This window comes from Rhinoderma darwinii, chromosome 1 (assembly GCF_050947455.1).
Source record: "Rhinoderma darwinii isolate aRhiDar2 chromosome 1, aRhiDar2.hap1, whole genome shotgun sequence".
In the NCBI taxonomy this organism is placed as follows: Eukaryota; Metazoa; Chordata; class Amphibia; order Anura; family Rhinodermatidae; genus Rhinoderma; species Rhinoderma darwinii.
Genome location: NC_134687.1, coordinates 425,310,465 through 425,335,766, shown reverse-complemented (window position 1 = coordinate 425,335,766; position 25,302 = coordinate 425,310,465). Strand labels below are relative to the sequence as shown.

Sequence of the window (25,302 nt, the reverse complement as noted above, 5' to 3'; positions counted from 1 at the left end):
CCCAGGAAGCGTTGTATGGCCCTTAAGCCTTGGGGACGTGGCCACTCCAGGACAGCCTTGACCTTTTCAGGGTCCATCTTGAGACCCTGATCAGAGATGATATAGCCCAGGAAGGGTAGAGACTTCTCTTGGAACATGCACTTCTCCAACTTGGCGTAAAGATGATTCTCCCTTAATCGAAGCAACACCTGGCGGACCTGGCCCTGATGAGTCACAAGATCTGGGGAAAAAAATCAAGATATCATCGAGATACACCACAACACAGACATAGAAGAGATCACGAAAAATTTAATTCACAAATTCTTGAAATACTGCAGGAGCGTTACACAGGTCGAAGAGTATGACCAAATATTCGTAGTGTCCATCACGTGTTGTAAATGCAGTCTTCCATTCGTCACCCTGATGGATCCGGATTAGATTATGAGCCCCCCACAGGTCAAGCTTGGAAAAATTGTTGGCCCTCCCGTATACGATCAGAGTTCCGAAATCAACGGCAAAGGGTACCTGTCCTTCACCGTGATCTGGTTGAGGCCTCGGTAGTCAATGCATGGTCGATGGGATCCATCCTTCTTTTTGACAAAGAAAAACCAGGCATCGGCCGGGGATGAAGACTTTTGTATGAAGCCCCTCTCCAGATTCTCCTTAATGTAGGCCGATATAGAAAGGGTCTCTGTCAAGGAGAGAGGGTATACTCTACCGCGAGGAGGGAACGAGTCAGGAACCAAGTCGATAGGACAATCGTATTCTCGATGTGGTGGCAATGTCTCTGCCTCCTTTTTGTTGAAGACATCAGCGAACTGAGAGTAACAAGTAACCAATGACCCAGACAGCGGTCGAGACACTTGAGACAACACTGGAGAACCTCTCCGGAGTTCCAATCCAGGACTGGGGAATGAAGATGGAGCCAAGGCAAACCCAGCAGCACGGGGTTGACGGCCTTGGACAGCACGTACAGGGAGATGAGCTCAGAATGAAGTGCTCCCACTTGAAGTCTTAATGGCTTGGTCACAGACAATACTGGGTCAGTCAAAGGTAGTCCATCTACCGAGGCAACGATCAACGGTCTCTCCAGCAAAACAGTAGGCAATTGAAGAAGATCCACAAGATTTTGGCAGATGAAATTGGCTGCGGAGCCAGAGTTCAGGTAGGCAGAGACTGGATGAGGTCTCTCGCCAGCGATGATGGTCACAGGAATAAACAGTTTGGACGAGAGTTCTCTTTTAAGTGCAGTAGCGCCCAGGGTTGTCTCTCCAACCAATGCCAGGCGTTGGGGTTTCTTAGGCCTCTGGGGACACAGAAGCATGACATGGCCAGCGAGGCCGCAATACAGACAGAGTCCAGAGGTGTGCCTGCGCTGTTTTTCTTGAACGGACAGTTTAAGCTGATCCACCTGCATTGGAACCTCGGGCGCAGCAGAAGAACAAGGCAAGAGGGGTTGCTGGAAGTTGGGCGCCAGTCTAGGAAGCCGTCTCTCCTGTAGAATCTCTTGAGATCTCTCCCTGAGCCTTATGTCCACATGGTAGCCAGTAGAATCAGGTCATCCAGGGCAGCTGGGAGATATCGAGCAGCCAGTTCGACCTTGATCTCAGGCGATAGGCCATGCCAGAAGGATGCTACCAAGGCCTCATTGTTCTAGGACAATTCTCCTGCCAGAGTCCGGAACTGGATGGTGTATTCGGCCACGGAGGCGTCCTCCTGATGCAGGTTCAAGATAGCAGTGGCTGCCAACGAAGCTCATCCAGGCTCCTCAAATACGCACGAACCCCTGGAAGTCTCGGGTCTCTGGTTCCCAGATTGGATTCGCCCATGCCAGGGCCTTGCCGGCGAGTAGAGATATAATGAAGGCGATTCTGGCTCCGTCCGAAAGAAATGCTCGGGCGTGCAGAGTGAAGTGGATTTGGCATTGATTCAGAAACCTCCTGCATGAACTTGCGTCTCCATGGAACCGAAGTGGCAATGGCAGCGAGACCCGAGGGTCTGAACTGGGAGTGCCAGGAGGTTTAGCAGGAGGGTCGATCGGAGAAGCTTGAATAGGAGTGGTGAGGGAAGTAACTAGCGCACCTAGCTGCTGTGCCATGGAGTCTACTGCCACAAAAAGTTTGTCCTGTCGTGCTTGAAGATCCTGCAGTTCCGCCTGCATGGCATGGGAGGATGACAGACTCTTGACTTGGCCAGCGGGGTCCATAGCCTGAGGGTACTGTCACGACGCGGGGTGTGGACCCACTGGGCCGTACCGCGTTGCAGGGTAGCAGCTGGCCAACAAGGTACAAAACAATGTCTATAGTTCGGAACAGGTACCTGAGGCAATGCAGACAGTAGCGGACGCAGGACTTAACTTTCACAGCAGGTGGCACCATGGGTACAGCGGAAGGCACGACTTGACTTTCTCAGCAGGTAGCACCGTGGATGCAGCGGAAGACTCGACTTGACTTTCACTGTAGATAAGATTGCACGGGATGCAGGGTACAGGCAGCAGGAACGGGTAACACTGGGAACGGGAAAACACTAGGAGACCATTTGCAAGACAAACTTAGGTATACAACAACGCTCAGGCAAGAAACCAGTGGGCAGAGCTCCCTTTTTATAGTCCAGCAGCCATTTGGGCTAATAATTGATGAGTGACAGCTGGACGCGTACTGGCCCTTTACGGGAATCAGTCCGAGGACCCAGAAGTGAGTGCCGGCCTCTCCCTGGAGGGAGCTGACGCCGTGAAGAGAAATGTCCATGGCCGGGGCCGTCAAGGGGTAAGTCTGAACGATGACCCCCGGCCATAGACGTTACAACAGTGACCATATAGTGGTAGATGCCAGTTATACACAGGAGCTCTGCAGACCATATAATGTTACCTCCAAATAGTAACCATAAAGTGGTAGATGCCAGTTATACACAGGAACACTGAAAATCATATAAGTGATTACAGCACATTTCTATCCAGTGACTCACAGGTTCCCTTTTTTACTCCTTCCGTCCCAGACCCCTGTGACGACTTATTCCAGCCACGACTCGTCTCTGCAGAATTTGACACATGTATATATTGGTTTCTTGCTTTTCCAGCACCCTCCACACCTATACCCACCATCTAAACAAACTCGTAATCAACAGTGCCCCAGATGGTAATAATGATCCCTCTGTGCTCGACACAATAAAAGTGCCCCATCATTGCCCCATCAGTAACCGTGCCCCCTTTGTGACCCCGCAGTAATAATTCCCCCTTCGTGCCCCTGTATATAGCGCCAGATACAGCCCCCTGTAGATAGCACCATACACAGCCCCCTGTAGATAGCACCACACAGCCCTTCCCCTTGTATATAGTGCCATACAGACCCCTCTAGTAGATGGTGCCCCACAGTCCCCCCTTGTATATAGTGCCACACAGCCCCCTTATATATATTGCCACACAGCCCCCATTCTTGTATATAGTGCTACGCAGCCACCCCCTCCCTTGTATATAGTGCCACACAGCCCCCTTCCCTTGTATATAGTGCCACACAGCCCCCCTCCCTTGCATATAGTGCCACAAAGCCCCCCTTGTATATAGTGCCACACACCTCCCCCTTGTATATAGTGCCACACAGCCCCCCTCCCTTGTATATAGTGCCACACAGCTCCCCCTCCCCTTGTATATAGTGCCCCACATCTCCCCCTCCCCTTGTATATAGTGCCACACAGCCCCCCTCCAGATCCACCACACAGTGAGTGTACAATTGATCTGTGCTCCTGCCTTTTCATGGTACACAACCTAACTAAATAGGCTTCACATGTCTATGGTACTGAATGTGCACATAGTCCATAAATAAAATTTAGTGTAATGTAGTGAGTATGGGGGGGGGGGGGCAGGTATGTATGTATTCAGAATGTTGCAAACCAGTTTAAATTCTAGTCTGGGAGAGGGAGGGAGAAACCAGATTGAATAATTTATAGGAATTTACAGTTGCTAACAATAATATTTATTTACATTCCACATTAATATATGGTGTATTTGGAATATTGTAATGATTTTATTTGACATATATTCATCCAAGCAGGGAACCTGTTATACATTTAAATCCCACCCGTGATAAGTGGCTATAGGTTGCTGTAAAACAGCCTGTATTTCTTATATGTCATTTTATCTGTCAGATATAAGTCATTATTATTCTATTGATTTATAATAATGGATATAATCTTAATTCTATATAAAGTGGGGCATTAGTACTGTAAAGGCTGGGAGGTATAAATCTCAAAACTAATAAGGTGATATTATTAGGATATCTCGATTGAAGACAAAATTAATGCATTTTCTGACAAGGAAAAGCCACAGCAGCAGGATATCCCGTATGAAAGCCTCTATATTTGTACAGTTTTCATGATGCCCCTCTTTTTGTCGGATATTCTCACGTCTTTGTCCTATCTCTGTCTTTCCTTGCAATATCCTTACTGACCTTCATTGTTTTATTAACCTTTTAAGATTTTTTAGCAATTTATCTTACTCTAGAAAGTGACATTAAGTAGGGAGTGCTAAACTCACCAATTTCTGTCCTGAAAGGTTTCACCTGATATAATATTTGCCTTTCTAATGTACTGTCACATTCACATGTAGCGCTTCTGATTTTTTGATTGTGAAGGTCATACATTTCTGTAACTAATCGAGAAGCTGTTATAAAAGTATTGCCCTTTCATGATTTTATGCTACAAACACGGTTTGTTAATCATGTAATAATTTACTTAGGATATTGTTATAAATGTTATAAGATTTGCTACATTACAGCACAGACGCACCGAATGATAATTTGACATGGCCACAAATCACTCTGTCTACAGGACCAAAAATACTGTAAGATACTAGGTACATGCAGGGACATTGAGTCCTAATGTGAACATGTGACCATCAGTCTTATCATCATCATCATCATCTTCATCATCTTCATCATCAGTTCCCTTGGTTAAATTGTTTATGCATTCACTTATATTGCAAAGCCTAATGCCCATTACTGGAGAGGCCCAAATGGGGCTTCCCGGGTTTATTTGATGTCATGCTCAGAGAAATACTGGGGCATAAATATTGACACTCTCCTAAAGTTAGGATAAAGCTGTACCACACGGGCATAAACTGCACCAAATTTATCGCCACATTCCTTTTTCTAGACACATTTTAAAACTGTCGAGCAAGGTGCAAAATAGCATGTAAAACATTTGGTGCCAACATCCTTGCTCATTTTGCTTAGTAAATTTGAACAATGGAGGAGATACTGTTAATACTGCCTTAGCTAGGATAAAAGTAGTAGAGACAGGAAGAAATTGTGCCAAATATATTATGGCGCATCTTGCTAGACGTGTTAGGCTGTTCTTTACGCCACATACTTTTTGGAAGAAGATGACAGCATCCACCCAGGTGTAGAAATATATCAAAAGGGGATTTATTCCAGTAAGCCAAAAAAAAGCTGCAACGTTTCAACCCACAGAAGTGGTCTTTTTCATGCTTTTATATAGTTATATGCCTGGGTGGATGCTGTTGTTTTCTTCCAAAAAGTCTGTTGTGTTTCAGCAATGGCGGATCATCATATCGGCGGCCCGAACTGCACGTAATCTTAAAAAACTATTGCCCCAACTGAACCTGTGTTCGCAGGACGCAGATTCAGTTGGGTTGAATGCTGGAGCCTCTCTCCAGCATTCACTCTGCCGTGAGAGGCTCGGCGCAGGTAAGCGCGATGTAGTGACATCATCGCGCCTGTCTGCACCGTGTCACTCACAGGATGGGTGGAGGATGCTTCTCCTCCTCTGCACTGTCGTGGGAACGGGAATAGGTAAGTTATTATGTTATTATTTTTTTATTAGGTACGTACATATGGTGGCATTATACTGTATAGGACAGCTAAGGGAAACATTATACTGTATGGGGCAGCTATGGACGGCATTATACTGTGTAGCAGCTATGGGGGCATTATACCGTATGGGGCAGCTATGGAGAGCATTATACTGTGTAGCAGCTATGGGGGCATTATACTGTATGGGGCAGCTATGGAGGGCACTATACTGTGTGGCAGCTATGGGGGCATTATACTGTATGGGGCAGCTATGGAGGGCATTATACTGTATGGGCAGCTATAGGGGGCATTATACTGTATGGGGCAGCTATGGAGAGCATTATACAGTATGGGGCAGCTCTGGAGGGCATTATACTGTGTAGCAGCTATGGGGGCATATTACTATATGGGGCAGCTATGGAAGGCATTATACTGTGTGGCAGCTATGGGGGCATTATACTGTATGGGGCAGCTATGAAGGGCATTATACTGTGTGGCAGCTATGAAGAGCATTATACTGTATGGGGCAGCTATAGGGGGCATTATACTGTATGGGCAGCTATAGGGGGAATTATACTGTATGGTGCAGCAATGGAGAGCATTATACAGTATGGGGCAGCTATGGAGAGCATTATACTGTATGGGGCAGTTATGTTGAGCATTATATTGTATGTGGGGCATTATACTGTATGGGGCAGCTATGGGTGGCACTATACTGTGGGGGCAGCTATGGGGGACATTATACTGTGGGGGCAGCTATGGGGGACATTATACTGAGCAATTACAAGAGCTGCAGGTCCAAGGGGGGGGGGGAGGCGCTGTGTAGCACTATATACAAGGGGGGTGGCGCTATGTGGCACTATACACAAGGGGGGATTGCTATACAGCACTATATAGAAGGGGGAGCGCTGTGTATCACTATATCTAAGGGGGGATTGCTGTGTAGCACTATATACAAGGGGGGGCTTTGTGGCACTATATACAAGAGGGGGAGGGCTGTGTGACGCTATTTACAGGGGTCTGTGTGTAGCACTATCTACAGGGGGCAGTGTATGGCTCTATCTACAGGGGTCTGTGTGTGAAGCTATCTACAGGGGGCTGTGTGTGGTGCTCTCTACAGGGGGTCTGTGTGGCGCTATCTACATGGGGCTGCGTGTGACGCTATCTACAGGGGCTGTGTGTGGTGCTATCTGCAGGGGTGGGGCTATCTGCAGGGTGTGTGGCGCTATCTACAGAGGGATCTGTGTGGCGCTATCTATAGGTAGGGCTGTGTGTAATGCGATCTACAGGAGGATGTGTGTGGCGCTACCCACAGGGGGGGTGTGGCACTATCCACAGGGGGTGGCGCTATCCACAGGGGGATATGTGTGGCGCTCTCTACAGGGGGGTTGTGGGGCTATTTATAGGGGGTGTGTGGCGCAATTTACTGGGGGATGTGTGTGTGATGCTATCTACAGGGACTGTGTGTGCCACTATGTTCAGGGGGCTGTGTGTGGCGCTATCTACAGGGGCTGTGTGTATGTGGTGCTTTACTTTACAGTGTTTGACACAATTATATTCAGGGGCGCAGTTTATGGTGCTATAATATTTAGGGGCACAGCATCTGGTACTATTTTATTCAGGGGCGCTGTGTTTGGTGCTATTATATTTAGGGGCACAGTGTGTGGCACCATGATAATTTTATCTTTGTTTATAGGTGTGGAAATGTTGGAAAAGTGAGGAGCCAAAGACATCTGAGTGCCAAATTGTGCAGAAATGGGTCAAGGCGGGAGAAGTCGTCATGAAGTCTGGACCGGATGGAGTAGAAAAGAGGAAGAAAACTACGTCGTCACCTGAGAGTCACTAGATTTATAGAGAATCTGTCCTCTCTCCCGACATGTTTATTATAGGGAATCCTTGTATTTCACAAAAAGTCTTTGTGCAGTCCAGAACTGATAGACAAATAAGTGTTACTATTCCCCTTGTCAGGAGAATGTGTCCCTACACGGTGCGATACTGTCAGCGATGGTTGGAGACTGTCAGTATGTGGGGACACAGCCTTTTGGCAAGGGGAGTCGTAACACCCATTTGTTAATATCTAGACAAAAAGGAAGTGTTAACAATAGTTACTGGGCGGCGGTGGAGAAGAAGGGCCCAACTTTGGGTAACAACCCAGGGCCTATGGTCTACTTAATCCGCCACTGTGTGTTTGGTCCTGAAGGAATTCCTGGACATTGCGACCTTGCATCCCTATTTTAACCTCTTGAGAGGGAAGATCTTGAAAGGAGTGCGCTGTGGTCACCGTTTATTTTTTCTTCCATACGCCACATCATGGTTGATATACACTACACCACTATTTTGCGACAAAATAATTGGGCTCACCATTAATAAATCTAGCCCATCATACAATGTCTCTTAGCCACACCCCTTTTTCTAGACACTTTTTTTAAAAAGTGAGGTGTAAAAAGTGTCTAAAACACATAATAAATTTAGTACATTTCATGTCCACCAGTTTTTTGGTGCAGTATGAGCCATAATTCTGGAATATTTGTAAATCCCCCAATGTATGTTATTGTTATTAAATTACAGAAAAGAGGAATACCAATATAGGAATTGAGACTCCATCCCTATAAGATCCTTAAAGTGTAACTGGCATTTTATTTACAGTGAAGGAAATAAGTATTTGATCCCTTGCTGCTTTTGTAAGTTTGCCCACTGTCAAAGACATGAACAGTCTAGAATTTTTAGGCTAGGTTAATTTTACCAGTGAGAGATTATATATAAAAAATAAAAATAAATCACATTGTCAAAATTATATATATTTATTTGCATTGTGCACAGAGAAATAAGTATTTGATCCCTTTGGCAAACAAGACTTAATACTTGGTGGCAAAACCCTTGTTGGCACGCACAGCAGTCAGACATTTTTAGTAGTTGATGATGAGGTTTGCACACATGTTAGATGTAAATTTGGCCCATTCCTCTTTGCAGATCATCTCTAAATCATTAAGATTTCGAGGCTGTCGCTTGGCAACTCGGATCTTCAGCTCCCTCCATAAGTTTTCGATGGGATTAAGGTCTGGAGACTGGCTAGGCTACTCCATGACCTTAATGTGCTTCTTTTTGAGCCACTCCTTTGTTGCCTTGGCTGTATGTTTCGGGTAATTGTCGTGCTGGAAGACCCAGCCACGAGCCATTTTTAATGTCCTGGTGGAGGGAAGGAGGTTGTCACTCAGGATTTGACGGTACATGGCTCCATCCATTCTCCCATTGATGCGGTGAAGTAGTCCTGTGCCCTTAGCAGAGAAACACCCCCAAAACATAATGTTTCCACCTCCATGCTTGACAGTGGGGACGGTGTTCTTTGGGTCATAGGCAGCATTTCTCTTCCTCCAAACACGGCGAGTTGAGTTAATGCCAAAGAGCTCAATTTTAGTCTCATCTGACCACAGCACCTTCTCCCAATCACTCTCAGAATCATCCAGATGTTCATTTGCAAACTTCAGACGGGCCTGTACATGTGCCTTCTTGAGCAGGGGGACCTTGCGGGCACTGCAGGATTTTAATCCATTATGGCGTAATGTGTTACCAATGGTTTTCTTGGTGACTGTGGTCCCAGCTGCCTTGAGATCATTAACAAGTTCCCCCCGTGTAGTTTTCGGCTGAGCTCTCACCTTCCTCAGGATCAAGGATACCCCACGAGGTCAGATTTTGCATGGAGCCCCAGATCGATGTCGATTGACAGTCATTTTTTATGTCTTCCATTTTCTTACTATTGCACCAACAGTTGTCTCCTTCTCACCCAGCGTCTTACTTATGGTTTTGTAGCCCATTCCAGCCTTGTGCAGGTCTATGATCTTGTCCCTGACATCCTTAGAAAGCTCTTTGGTCTTGCCCATGTTGTAGAGGTTAGAGTCAGACTGATTAATTGAGTCTGTGGACGGGAGTCTTTTATACAGATGACCATGTAAGACAGCTGTCTTTAATGCAGGCACCAAATTGATTTGGAGCGTGTAACTGGTCTGGAGGAGGCTGAACTCTTAATGGTTGGTAGGGGATCAAATACTTATTTCTCTGTGCACAATGCAAATAAATATATAGAATTTTGACAATGTGATTTTCTTTTTTTTTTTTTTATATATAATCTATCTCTCACTGGTAAAATTAACCTAGCCTAAAAATTCTAGACTGTTCATGTCTTTGACAGTGGGCAAACTTACAAAATCAGCAAGGGATCAAATACTTATTTCCTCCACTGTATTTATTTTTTTATCAATGTGCAGTTTAACCCTTTAGTGACCAGTCTATTTTAAACCTTAATGACCAAGCTATGTTTTACGTTTTTCCATCGTCGCATTCCAAGAGCTATAGCTTTTTTATTTTTGCGTCAACATAGCTGTATAAGGTCTTGTTTTTTTGCGGGACAAGTTGTGTGTTTTAATAACACAATTTTGGGTTACATATAATTTTAGATTAACTTTTATTAACTTTTTTTGGGGGGGTAATAGAAAAAAAACAGCAATTTCGCCACACTTTTTGCGTCCTAAATTTACGCCGTATACCGTGTGGTTTAAATAACACAATAACTTTAGTGGGTTGTTACGATTGCAACGATACCACATTTATATAGATTTTGTATGTTTTACTACTTTTACACAGTAAAATCTTTTTTGGTGCAGCTTTATGAGGACTTTTTTTTTGCGGGACGACTTCTAGTTTTTATTGGTACCATTTTGGAGTAGATGCGACTTTTTTATCACTTTTTTTATATATTTTTTTAAGGCAGAATTCACAGAAAACAGCAATTTTTGCATTGTTTTTATTTTTTTATTTTTTACGGCGTTCGCAGAGCGGGTTAAATAACATAATAACTTTATAGTTGGGGTCCTTATGGACGTGGCGAAACCAAATATGTGTAACTTTTTAACTTTTTTTATTTTTAATAATAAAACAGTATGTAAGGGGAAAAAGTGTATTTTTAATTTTTTTATTTATTACCTTTATGAAACTTTTTTTTTTTTACTTTTTTTACCAGTCCCACTAGGGGACTTCACTATGCGATCGTCCGATCACTATTATAATACACTGCAATACTTCTGTATTGCAGTGCAATACTGCCTGTCCGTGTAACATGGACAAGCATCTGCTAGGCCATGCCTCTGGCATGGCCTAGCAGATGCCTCTGGCATGGTCTAGCAGGCATTAATTGGGGCAGACCTGGGGGCCTTTATTAGGCCCCCCGGCTGTCATAGAAGACACCGACACCCTGCGATCACCAGCAGGGTGCCGGTGTGCCGGTGGGGCGAGAGAGTGAGCTCCCTCCCCCTCTCCAAAACCACTCATGCGGCGGTCGCTACTGAGCGCCGCATCTGAAGGGTTAAACGAGCGAGATCGATACAGATATCGATCTCGCCCGTTCGAGCAGAGAAGCTCCCAGCCCTCACCTACCAAGGGTAGCTAAGAGCAGGGAAATTTAACGGCTCTTTGCTCTATTTATTTATTCTGATGCAGCGCAGTAAAAAGGCGTATGCATCGGAATAAAGCCATTAGTGGCCGCCGTAAAAACACTATGGGGAGGTCACTAATGGGCTAAGCGATTTTACTCTAGTTTGTAATATATTTATTTACCTAAATCTGGAAGCTTAAATGTTAAAGTCCATCCTGAATGGTTTCCCTTATCCTATTGAGCGAATTTTAGCAATTGGCCGTTTTTCGGAGAATTTGTATTCAGCTTCAGATGCGGAATACGGTTTCTTGCTATGGGAAACATCCTTTCATCTGCGTGCACGCTCACATCCGAAACTGATGCAATGTGTCTCTTTGCATCAGGTATTTCCTTAACAGTTGGTGCCTGTGGACTCTTTTTTTCCTAATCCTGGGCGCGCTCTCACACATTAGTTCTCTTTGCTGACTGGACAAGTACAAATGCATGCTCCCAAATGAGCCGCAACGCATTGTGGGAAGTGAAGGAATGCAGCGTCGCACACTCAGACGTCATAGGAGAGTTGTTCCGCCCCTTCAGGATCCTTCAAAAGCGTTTTTGGTAGCTTGGAACGACACAAAATCATAGGGACAAAAGGGTGCAAAAACAAGTCTATCATCCAAAAGTGTAACTGCCATGGGTTCCATTACAGACACACAGCAGATTGCCTTTCTTTCTAAGTTTGGTCATTAAGTGACAGTTATATTTAAAAGAAGCACTCCGGCGATTTTTTTTTGTTGTTGTATAAAAAGGACTCACAGACATCAGATGAGCTGTGTGTCCTCCCCTAGTTTCTTCATTCAGGAGAACGATCCAAGAATGCAGACAGACAGAAGGAGCAGCTCTGGAAAAATAACTTTAGGTAAACAGTTTATAAAGTTGTATTAGCATTTTGCAATGATGCTCATGATGTCTATATGTAAGAGGGGTAACCACCAGAGTAAAATTGTGTACCTTTAATTGTGCGTGTATTTTCTACTTTCAGGTGGCGATGACTTCCCCAAGAGTAGGGAGTTTTACTGCAGGAAAATGCCTGATAGGATTGCCAACCTGGGACACCATGGAACGTGTGACCATGGGGACAGAGGAAGGTTACGGCTCTGCTGTCAGAGTTAGGTGGGACCCCACTGGGCCTAGCCTGTCTATGCTGCAAGGGGACATACTGCACTTTGGGTGTTTTGGGCCCTGACAGTGATATTCCCGGTAGACATTTTGGGGGAGGTATGTACTCCTCTAGTGCTGAAATCTCTGAGGTGCACAAGCAGGACCACATAGTTGTACAACTCGCGTAAGGGGGTAGAGTCTCACAAAAAGGTTTAAAAGGGTCTGTGTATTGGCACCAAGTTTTTGGGTGTTTGAACCGGTGAGCAAAAAAGACTGTCCTACCCTCTTTTAAGCCAACTAAGGCCTGTTGTCCTGAAGATACAGCTAGAGTGGCCACCATAGACGTACTCTTGGGAATTACAGACTAAAAGGTGTGTGCAGTGCCAAATTGCCGGACGGTGCGGGACCAGACAAAGGCTGTCACTAGCCGAATTGCCAAGCGAGGCAGAAGCCGTGGAGGCCTGCAAGAGTCATATTGTCAGATGGGTTGAGAGCCACTGTAAACACTGAAACACTCAACAAAACCAGAACAGCACTAATGTACTGGTCTACTACAGTAAGTTAAAAGTATAAGACTGTGTACATCAGATCTAGAGGTAAAAGGTACTTTATACACTAAACCTTTCTTTACCCAAAAATAGAAATCTATTTTATTTTGTATGGATAACATCTAATGTGCATATATCCCAATTTTGTTTTTATTTTTAAACTTTTAAAATCCACAGTTAAGAAACTTTATAACGCAAATAACAGTACACAGCGGATTGTTTGCAGACTTCTGCTATTAACAAAGCAAGAGGTTTTTAAACCTGCAGATTTGATAATTCAGATAATATTAGTAAACACGTTAATAGACTACAGTGCTATGTTCATCTTTGTAGCCAAGCCAGAAGTGTTTGAGAGCAGCATACACTGCTCCCCCCGCCAATCCAAAGCCTCTGTTCTTCCTGTTCTGATTAGTGAAAGCACCAGGGCATTCAGCCAACAAACCAATATAGTCCCTGTGCCTAAATTTATCCACAATGCGAGTGTCTCCGTTGCAAACCCCCAAAGACCCATAGAACAATAAGGAAAGCGATCCTTCACAAATTCAGAGAACAATAAAGGACTCTTTCAAGTGTCAGAGAATATTTTTAGCGGCCGCGCCCAGCCCTGTAACACCTAGAGCCTATTAAGAAGGCATAATACCAGGAAGCTGGTCCTAAAGTGTCCCTTCCTGTGTGGAGACAGGCCGAGAGCGTTGGAGTCAGCGCCTGGCTCGTGAAGGGGGGCGGAAGACAACTAAAGTGGCCTTTTGGCCAGCCTGTGTTTTATTTGTGTAGAAAGGATGTGATATTGCCTGCGTTTAGCATGTCCAAATTTCCTGAAGCGCCTGTCAATTATTGAGAGTAGGGAGTTCAGCTTTACTTCACTTTAAAGGCTTAACTCCATGTTTGCTGATAGAAATACAAGAAGACTGGTAGGAGAAATACAAAATGAAATACATTCTATCCTTTTTTTTAGCTTATGTGTTGTATTTTATTTAGGATAGTGCTTAGTTCCTTTCCAACTTTGGAATGACCTGACATTCAGCATTCTTGTTGCACATTGAGCACGTAAATAAAGCGGAGCCACGTGCAGGAAACTTTAATACAGAGCCTCAAGGACTCAATGCGCCTTTGTTTGGTGCCCAATGGGGTGCCATGAATTATGTATATATATATATATATATATATATATATATATATATATATATATATATATATATATAATATGTTTCGAGATTGCCATGCACAACATGAGAACTACTACCCTCCTGATTTCTCTGATTTCCTATCCGGCTTCTGATACCAGGTAAACATGTAAACCTGTACTTTGGGAGAGAAGAAAATGACTTTGTAACAAGCTATTGTTACTACAATGTGCGTGGGCCCTGGAAATTGCTCCAGTGGGACACTCAAAGTGAGGGAGAAGCATCTGTGTGCGTCATACAGATCAGATACACAAACCTAGTACAATTACTGTGACCTTTTAACTATTGTTGATTAAGGGCGAATCGTGATAGTAGATCGAGCAGCAGGGAATTCTGTCTCTGTGTCTTGCTGGATTGCTACTGGACCTATGGAAAGTATACATACAGAGAATGTGTAAAGTTTCCTGAAACATGGATATTTGTTTTATTATAGCGACTGGTCCCTCCAAATGCTAGCAAGGCTGCAAGGAGCAACGCAAAAGGCTAATTATTCATACAGAATATACATGTCTGTTATTTTTTAGAAACCAAATACAAGTGAATAAACTAGTTTAATAAAAAATAAAAAAAAGATGAAAAAGTCATGGTAATTTTATTCAAACTGTTAAGTCCATTACCATTTAACACGAACATTATTCAAGTGGCCCTCTACTGTAATACTAGGTTCCGAGCTGCCAGACGGCACAGTATTCAGCGTGGACACAATACAGCACCTGCAAGCAGTGCTATCCAGACGCAAGCTTAGTCACTGTGAATTGGCAAATGAAGGTCGTGGATGTACCATAAATGTTTAAAATGATATAGCCCAGAGGCATTGGATCTTAGCTTAGCAGCAGGGCTGCAGATGGGGTCTTGGGCTGTATCACCTGCAAGTACTGTGTTGCAATGGCATTGGTTACTGTTCGAGCCTGCATTTAATGTTAGAGTAGGAATTTGGGCCTGTTCACATCAGCGTAGGCTTTCCGCAGTCGACTGCGCTATTGATTCCTTCGAAAAAACATAAACCTGCCGTAATGGTTTGACTTTCCGTTGAGGGGTTCATCCGATGGAATCCTCCGACAGAACCCCTCAACGGAAAGCCAATGCTGATGTGAACAGGCCCTTTACTACATAAAGTGGCAAGAATATGTTCTAAAAACCTCATCCCTGATTCTACATAAAAAATACCTATCCCAAATGACCATATTTTTTATTATTTGTAACACTCTACCTCTTTTAACTTAAAAAATCAGGACTATTGGCATATATATTACAGGTATCATATGAGTCATGGAAGGTCTGAGCATTCAGAATATAGAGCAGTAGCGAAAGCCACCTCTCCATTTATTCTCTGCCTGAATGCGGCGACCGCATTTTAAATTAATTTGATTTAAGAATGTAACCCCTCTTGGAGCAATTTCTACCTCCCCCTAATTACATTGATATGTTATGAGTACATTTTTGTACAATTTTCTAGATGCCGAAGGAGGACTAGACATCAACAACTTAGGGCCCCATGCAAGAACACTATATGGGCTCTTTGATTACAAACTGCTAATTTGATGGTACATATAATTTGTCTTTTCCTGAACTTACTGAAGTGAAAAACACTTGTAATATCACAACATATTACCTAACGGAAACATACCTGTTATGTCACAGCAGCTTACCTTACTAAAAACACATGTGATGTCACAGCAGATTACATGTTTGAAACTCACTTTTACAGAAGTTTAGCTCACAGCAGGGGCTTAGCTAGGGGAAGCAGGCGGGGCATGTGCCCAGGGTGCAAATTAGAGGCGGGGCACCAGTGCCACCCCCTCCTGCACTATAATTGTACCTGCGCCTATAGGACACAGGTAAACTTAGAAGCAATGAATGGCCGGGTACGTTCCGTGCCCGGCCATTCAGCGCCTTTCTACAACTGAAGCGGCGCGATACTTTGCGCTGCTTGCATCGTTGAAAGGCGCTGAATGACAGGGAAAGTCATTCTGCCCAGCCAATCAGCGCCTTTCATAGACGCTTCGTTCAACCCCAGGAGACCTGCGCAGAAGAGAGCAGGTCTCCATTGCTGCCGGACGGGATTAAGGTGAGTTTAAATAGTTTGTTATTTTATTGTAATAAAAAAGTGTGAGGCTTTATCTACGGGGGTGGCTTTATCTACAGGGGGGGCGGCTTTATCTACAGGGGGCATTTATCTACGGGGGGGCTCTATCTACAGGGGGGCTATATACTGGGGTGGGCTATCTATGGAGCACTATATACAGGGGTGGGCTATATCTACAGGGGGCTATATACAGGGGTGAGCTATCTGTGGAGCACTATATACAGGGGTGGACTATATGTGGAGCACTATGTACAGGGGTGGGCTATATCTACAGGGGGGCTATATACAGGGGTGGACTATATGTCGAGCACTATATACAGGGGTGGGCTATATCTACAGGGGGACTATATACAGGGGTGGGCTATCTGTGAAGCACTATATATAGGGGTGGGCTATATGTGGAGCACTATATACAGGGGTGTACTATATGTGGAGCACTATATACAGGGGTGGGCTATATCTACAGGGGGGCTATATACAGGGGTGGGCTATCTGTGGAATCTGTGGCTATTTGTGGGACACTATATACAGGAGTGGGCTATTTGGGGGCACTATCTACAGGGGGCTCTATGGGGGGCACTATCTAAGGGGGCTCTATGGCAGGCACTATCTACAGGGACACGGTGTGTGTGTGTGTGTGTGTGTGTGTGTGTGTGTGTGTGACACAGTGTATGGTACGCTATTATATTTAGGGGCGTAGTGTGTGGTATAATGAGAACTTTATCTTTGTTTATAGGTGTAGAAATGTTGGAAAAGTGAGAAGCTGAAGCCATCAGAGCGGCAAACTGCAGAAATGGGCTGTGACCGGTAGAAATCCATCATAGAGGTCTGGACTGGATGGAGAAAAATAACTAGAATCGGAGACGTGACCGGTGAGTCACTTAATGTAAATGATTATTCTGCCTCTAATCAGTAATGTAGTCACTGTATGATCTGCAGCGAGATGATGGGTAGTATGATTATGATATGATTTATTTTTTGTGAAACAGCAACTCCCAGCATATCCTTACCATTGTTCGGGCCATGCTGGGAGCTGGAAACAATTTAGTGTGAATCTATACGTCAGGGGTTGCACTAAATTGAGCTGTATTTGTGCTGGTGTTGTATATATGTACTGAGCTTGGTTCTGGTGCTGTATATATGTATTGAGCTTGGATCTGGTGTTGTGTATAGAACTGTATTGCTTGTAAAATGTACAAATGTACAAATGCTCAAGTTACATTAAAAAACATGTGGAAAAGAAATGACACGTCATTGATTGGTAGAGAAAGCAAACATGGCGAGGGGGAAGGAGATGTCGGGAAAGTGGTTGGGTGTGCGCCAAACTGAATCTTTACCCCGGGTGCTGGAGAACCTAGCTACGCCTCTGCCTCACATTAACACTTGTGATATCACAGAAGCCATTTACCAAACTGAAATCTACTTGCGATGTCACAGCAGCTAACCTGACTAAAACCCATTTGTAATGTCCCAATAGTTTACCTGTCTAAATCCCACTTATGATTTCACAACAGTTTAAATGAGGAAAAGACAATAGTGATGCAACAGCTGCCTACCATAATGAAATCCACTTGTGATGTCACAGCAGCTTACCTAGAAGCAAAAAGTGTTGTGATGTCACAGTGTCTAACTTGACTGTGATACACATTTATGATGTCACAGCCAGGGCCGTAGCTAGGAAAGACTGGGCCCCATAGCAAATTTTTGACTGGGCCCCCCCAGGTGTCACACGCATCCCCCCTTATAGATAGTGCCCCTTGTAGATACTGCCCCCCTGTAGATTGTGCTAAAAAGCCCCCGACTGTAGACAGTGTCACACCCCACTTGTAGATTAGCGCCTCCCACCTTCCCTTTGTAGGTAGTGCCATATAGCCCCTCCATATATATCGCCATAAAGCCCCCCTGTATATAGTGCCACACAGCCTCCCTCCCTTGTATAAAGTGTCACACAGCCCCCTTCCCTTGTATATAGTGCCACAAAGCCCCCATCTTAGTAGATAGTGCCACAACAAAGCCCATGTAGATAGCGCCACACACAAACCCCTGTAGATTGTGCCACACACAGACCCCTGTAGATTGCCCCGCACACACAGAGTCCCCTGTAGATAGTGCCACAGACCTCCCCCTTGTAAATAGTGCCATACAGCCCCCTAGTAGATAGTGCCACACAGCCCCCCTTGTATATAGTGCCACACAGTTCCCCCTTGTGTATAGTGCCACACAGCCCCCCTTTTGTATATAGTGCCACACAGGCCCCCTCCCTTGTAGATAGTGCCACACAGCCCCCTGTAGATAGTGCCACAAACAGACCCCTGTAGATAGTGCCACACACAGACCCCTGTAGATTGTGCTACACAGTCCCCTTGTAAATAATGCCATACAGCCCCCCTAGTAGATAGTGCCACACAGCCCCCCTTAGTAGTGCCACACAGCCCCCCTTAATAGTGCCACACAGCTCCCCCTTGTGTATAGTGCAACATGCAGATACAAGTGAATGTTGCTGTCGCTAGCACTGGGGCCCTAGTGACACCACCGGGCATGAAGGGGCCCATGCCGCCCAGCACATAAATGTTAGGGCCCTGTTAGTGGCATCGCTACCGCTGTAGCAGCCATAGTGGCAGGTAGTGGCGCCACCGAGCATGGGGGGGGCCTTGTCGGTGGGTGGCACGGGCCCCCTCATGCCACGGGCCCCATAGCTGTGTCTACAGCTGCTACAGCGGTAGTTACGCCACTCACAGCATATTACCTAACTGAAACCCACTTAGTATGTCACAGCATCTTACCTGACTAAAACCTACTTGTGATGTCATAAGCAGAGCAGTCTAAAACCGAAGCCGGGGACGTCCATCATGCAGCAGTCCCCCTGAGAGCCTCCAGCCGTGGTAAGAGATACACCATTGGACCCTGACTGCATTGTGGGACCTGAAATTCTATCGACCTAGATGCGCATCTGCGGGACACAACAGTAGCGAATCATTACCCCACATGGCGACACTCTCTCCTTAGCTCTGCGAACCTTACAGGGTGGAAGGCTCACTGAAGATGCAACCAGAACAGGGGGCGATGTTTCTGAAACAATCCCTGGAACAGTCTCTAACAATGCCCTCCGTAGACGCAGTCACGCTGCGTCCCCACTTTAAGACTTGCTCGCCACAGAAATTAGCACCATATAGCAACAAAACACTTGTCAGGTAAAATACAGTAAATTCAGCTTGGGAAAGTGTAACAGCAACTAAAGAAACCTTTAAAGAGAATCTGTCACCAGTTTATTAATTCCCTATCTCCTAACTAATGTAATAGGCGCTATGATGCTGATAACTACAGTGTCATTTGTTTTTAAAAAAAAACAAAACGTTTATTATTTTAAAAGTTATGTTCATTTTTATACAGATGCTAATTTGGCTCTAATAGCCAAATAGGAGGTTACATTTTATTTTCACTCTGGGTGATCTAAAGACAACTGTATGAGGCTGTCCAGTCAGCAGCATACAGGTCTCTGCTTGGCAGCCCAGTATAATCTCAGCTTCAATCGAGAGATCACGCTGTGTTGTCACTTCCAGCAGCAGCTCCTTCACCACAGCGAATCCCCGATACTCCAAGAAGACGGTCCCTACATCGCCTCCAGCCGTGACGGACGACTCTCATCCACAGCAGTTTGAAGTGACAACATAGCCAGGGGCCTAGCTGGGGGGGGGCAGGCGGGGCATGTGCCCCGGGCGCAACTTAGAGGCGGGAGCCAGCGCCACCTCCTCCTGCACCATAATTGTACCTGTGTCTATAGGACACAGGTACAATTAGAAGCAATGAATGACCGGGCACGGCCGGCATGGGAACGGGATTAAGGTGAGTTTGAATTTATTTTTATATTTTTATTTGTAATAAAAAAGTGTGTGGCTGTATCTACAGGGGGGACTTTATCTACACGTGGGGGGCTTTATCTACGGTGGGTGTCTATCTACAGGGGGGCTATATACTGGGGTGGGCTATCTGTGGAGCCCCATATACAGGGGTGGGCTATAACTACAGGGGGCTATATACAGGGGTGGGCGATCTATGGAGCAATATATACAGCAATGCTGTATATATTGCTCCATAGATCGCCCACCCCTCTACATAGCCCCCCTGTAGATATAGCCCACCCCTGTATATAGTCCCCCTGTAGATATAGCCCACCCCTGTATATAGTATACAGGGGTGGGCTATATAGCTCCCCCTATAGTGCTCCACAGAAAGCCCACCCCTGTATATAGCCCCCCTGTACATATAGTCCACCCCTGTATATAGTGCTCCACAGATAGCCCACTGCTATATATAGTATATATAGGGGTGGGCTATCTGTGGAGCACTATATACAGGGGTGGACTATCTAGTGGAGCACTATATATAGGGGTCGAGTATATGTACAGGGGGCTATATACAGGGGTGGGCTATCTGTGAAACACTATATACAGGGGTGGACTATATGTGGAGCACTATATACAGGGGTGGGCTATATCTACAGGGGGGCTATATACAGGGGTGGGCTATCTGTGGAGCACTATATACAGTGGTGGGCTATATCTACAGGGGGGCTATATACAGGGATGGGCTATCTGTGGAGCACTATATACAGTGGTGGGCTATATCTACAGGAGGGCTATATACAGGGGTGGGCTATCTGTGGAGCACTATATACAGGGGTGGGCTATATCTACAGGGGTCTATATACAGGGATAGGCTATCTGTAGAGCACTATAGGGGGAGTTATTTGTGGGACACTATATACAGGGGTGGGCTATATGGGGGCACTATCTACACGGGGCTCTATGGGGGCACTATCTACAGGTGGCTCTATGGCAGGCACTATCTACAGGGGGCACAGTGTGTGTGTGTGTGTGTGTGTGTGACACGGTGTATGGTGCTATTATAATTAGAGGTGCAGTGTATGGCGCTATTATATTTAGGGGCATAGTGTGTGGTATAATGAGATCTTTATCTTTATTTATAGGTGTAGAAATGTTGGAAAAGTGAGAAGCTGAAGACATCTGAGCGGTAACTGCAGAAATGGTCTGTGACCGGGAGAAGTCATCATAGAGGTCTGGACCGGATGGAGAAAAAGAACTAGAATCTGAGACGTCACCGGTGAGTCACTTAATGTAAATGTTTATTCTGCCTCTAATCAGTAATGTAGTCACTGTATGATCTGCAGCGAGATGATGGGTGGTATGATTATGATAGGATTTATTTTTTGTGAAACAGCAACTCCCAGCATATCCTTACCATTGTTCGGGCCATGCTGAGAGCTGTAGTTTTACGCCGTACAAACCTGTACAGCAGGGGTTGCACTAAATTGAGCTGTATTTGTACTAGTGCTGTATATATGTACTGAGCTTGGTTCTGGGGCTGTATTTATGTACTGAGCACTATTCTGGTGTTGTGTAGAGAAAAATTTTGCTTGTAAAATGTACAAATGTTTTTATGCTCGCGTTACATAAAAAGAAATGTAGAAAAGAAATGACACGTCGATTGGTAGAGAAAACAAACACGGCAAGGGGGAAGGAGATGTCGGGAAAGAGGTTGGGGGGGCGCCAAACTGAATCTTTGTCCCGGGTGCTGGAGAACCTAGCTACGCCTCTGACATAGCATGATCTCGCAATTGAAGCTGAGATCACGCTGGGCTGTGAAGAGGAGACCTGTATGACTCTGATTGGACAGCGTCATACAGTTTTCTTTACACCACCCAGAGTGAAAATAAAATGTAACCTTCTATTTGGCTATTAGAGCCAAATTAGCATATGTATAAAAATGAACATAACTTTTAAAATAATAAAAGTTTTTGAAAACAGATCACACTGTAGTTATCAGCATCATAGTGTATATTAGATTAGTTAAGAGATAGGGAATTAATAAACTGGTGACCGATTCTCTTTAACACACAATTCACTGGTTTCACCTGGCACGCTCCAGTTCTTCTCTCAACCCTGGTGGTGAGCCCTTGTGGCGGGAGAACAGAGGCTGGCTAGCGGTTCACAGATTCAGTTGGTCACTTAATGTTGGTTCCCCCTGGCTGCTAAACTTTTAAATGGTAACACTAGCATAGATCCCTCACTCTTTACATGGCTGGGAGCTTACATCAAGGACCGCAGTTCCTCTTTCTCTGTAAACGGTTCCCCAAAGCTACCCACATGGTGTCTGTCGCAATCTCACTAGCCAAAGGCTGGGTTCACACGACCTATTTTCAGGCGTAAACGAGGCGTATTATGCCTCGATTTACGCCTGAAAATACGGCTCCAATACGTCGGCAAACATCTGCCCATTCATTTGAATGGGTTTGCCGATGTACTGTGCCGACGACCTGTAATTTACGCGTCGTCGTTTAACAGCTGTCAAACGACAACGCTTAAAATTACTGCCTCGTCAAAGAAGTGCAGGACACTTCTTTGGACATAATTTGAGCCGTTTTTCATTGAATTCAATGAACAGCTCTAAATTACGGCCGTCAATGATGCCTCTCAAAATGCGAGGACGAGCAATTACGTCTGAAATTACGGAGCTGTTTTCTCCTGAAAACAGCTCCGTAATTTCAGCCGTTTCGGACGCTGCCATGTGCACATACCCTAAGGCTATTTCTTCCAGTACAGCAGTTCCCTATAGCTGTATATGTGGCACTGACCACCTCCTATGCTTGTGATCACACTTTTCTCTATATAGCACTTGTTACTTGGGGCCTGCAAATGCTCAGGCTTCCCAGGCACTACACATGGCTTTAGCCCATGCATTTTTTCCCCTTACCCCCTCTCTACCTCATATATCAGGTTCCCCCTTCCAACTGTGTCTCCACACCCTCCACCTCTGCAATATATTCCTTCCCTGCACACCAGGGGAAGATCTCATTTATCCCTCTGTGCCCAGGGCTTCAGCGTCATGGCACCCGGCTCTAGTAGTGCACTGTTTCCATGATAACACTGACACTCTGTTCACTGACGGTTCGAGACCTATGTTCCCTCACCATAGCACAGCCATTGAATCCCCTGCAGAGCACCGACGGGTGCGAGGGAAGACTGACAAATCACAGGAGGAGGAAAACAAGACGGACGAGATGCTGGATAGGTATATAGGCTCACATCAGGTTACCAGATACAAACACACTTGTGATGTCATAGTATTTTACCCCAGTGAAAATAACTTGTGAAGTCACAACTGCTTACCAGCCTGAAACGCACTTGTGATGTCACAGCAGCTTACCTGATGGGAACCCACTTGTGATAGCACAGCAGATTACCTGAATAAAAACCACTTGTCATGTCTCCACTACTGATGTTACAGTGGCTTTCATGATGTGAAGACGTGATTTTACAGCTGCCTACCAGACTGAAATACTCTTGTGAAAGGCAGCAGTGGCCCTAAGCAGGTGCACATATAATATGGTCTGCCCCTGTGTTAATGGTTTTCACCTCATGGCTGTGCCAAAACAGAGGCCCAGAAATGTAGCAGTGTCCTCACAAGTTTTACAATGAACATATTCAGGATTGGTGTCATATGGGCCCTACATAAATTCCATTGGAGGCATTTCATGCAGGGGTAGCAGTGTATTTTTCATGTGAAGTATGGAGCAGAACATGTGCATGAGACCTAGCAGGGATTATTGTAAGCTAAAATAGAAGCTTGCATTGTGTGTGCTTTATACCTGGCAGGAATATTCTGTAGCTACTTATGACTGGACTGATGCAAATGAATGCTATCAATCATAGTCAGGATGTGGGTATATTTAGCGGCACCATGTCTGGCTAAGGTGTGGACGCGATGCAGCCAAAAACCACGTTACATAGTTGATAAGGTTGAAAAAAGACACAGGTCCATCAAGTCCAACCTATAATCCTACTGTGTTAATCCAGAGGAAGGCAAAACCCCCATGAGATAGATGCCAATTGCCTCATTAGGGGATAAATTCCTCCCTGACACTAAATATGGAAATTTAGAATAAATCCCTGGATCAATGTCCCATCTCCAGAATCATAACCTGTAATATTGTATTTTTCAAAAAAGGCATCCAGGCTCTTCTTGAACTTGTTCAAAGAATCAACCATCACAACATCCTGTGGCAGAGAGTTCCACAGTCTCACTGCTCTCACAGTAAAGATTCCCTGTCTGTGATGATGGTGAAACCTCTTCTCCTCTAGATGTATATATTTGTACATTCTAATTAGATCGCCCCTGAGCCATCTTTTTCTAAACTGAATAGCCCCAAGTTTGATAACCTTCCTTGGTACTGCAATCCGCCCATTCCCGTAATTACTTTGGTCGCCCTTCTTTGCACCCGTTCTAGTTCAGCCAAGTCGTTCCTATACACAGGTGCCCAAAATTGTACACAGTATTCCATATGTGGTCTAACTAGTGATTTGTATAGAGGCAAAACTATGTTCTTGTCATGAGCATCTATGCCTCTTTTGATGCATCCTGTGATTTATTTGCCTTGGCAGCAGCTGTCTGGCACTGGTTGCTAAAGGTAAATGTACTGTTCACCAATATTCCCTATTTTTTTTTTTTTAGTAGTAGTTTTAGCCAGTGTTTTACCATTTAATGCATAATTGTAAAAATTGTTTCCTCGGCCCAAGTGTATAACCTTACATTATCCTCCTCTTTGTTTATTACTTTACAGAGCTTAGTATCCTCTGCAAATACTGAACTTATACTTTGTAAACCAGGGTTCTCAAACATGGGGTCCGCGTAGAAAGTGCCACACACACCCCCCTGTAGAAAGTGCCACACCCCCTGTAGATAGCGCCCCACACAGACCCCTGTAGATAGTGCCTGTCACGGCCTGTGGGTATCACAGGCCGCACCGCCGTAGCGGGGAGGCAGCTGGCCAAACAACAGAGCACCCAAGCAAAACAAAGTCCCGCACTAGGGTACCTGAATAGTCCAGACAGTGGCCGAGGCTTTAGCATGGATGGAGGTGGGTGCAGCAGGTTACGCCAGACGTGGCGGATGACAGCAGGTGCAGCAGGTTTCGCCAGACGTGGCGGATAACACTGGACGTAGCAGAAGACACAGGACGTGGCAGATGACAGAAGGTGCAATAGGACACAACTCCAATGCTAAGAGGCTCAGGAACAAGAACACAGCACGGGATACAGGATACAGGTAACAGGGCACG

General features: G+C 45.1%; 1 long non-coding RNA gene across 1 annotated transcript; it reads right to left on the bottom strand.

Moving 5' to 3' along the window:
* Positions 1 to 14,108: 14,108 nt before the first annotated feature.
* Positions 14,109 to 23,238, bottom strand: LOC142743113 (uncharacterized). Its single transcript, XR_012881499.1, has 3 exons — positions 23,155 to 23,238; positions 18,950 to 19,116; positions 14,109 to 14,446 (listed from the first exon to the last, which is right to left on the bottom strand). It is a non-coding gene; the product is annotated as an uncharacterized LOC142743113 (long non-coding RNA).
* Between the last annotated feature and the right edge of the window lie 2,064 nt (positions 23,239 to 25,302).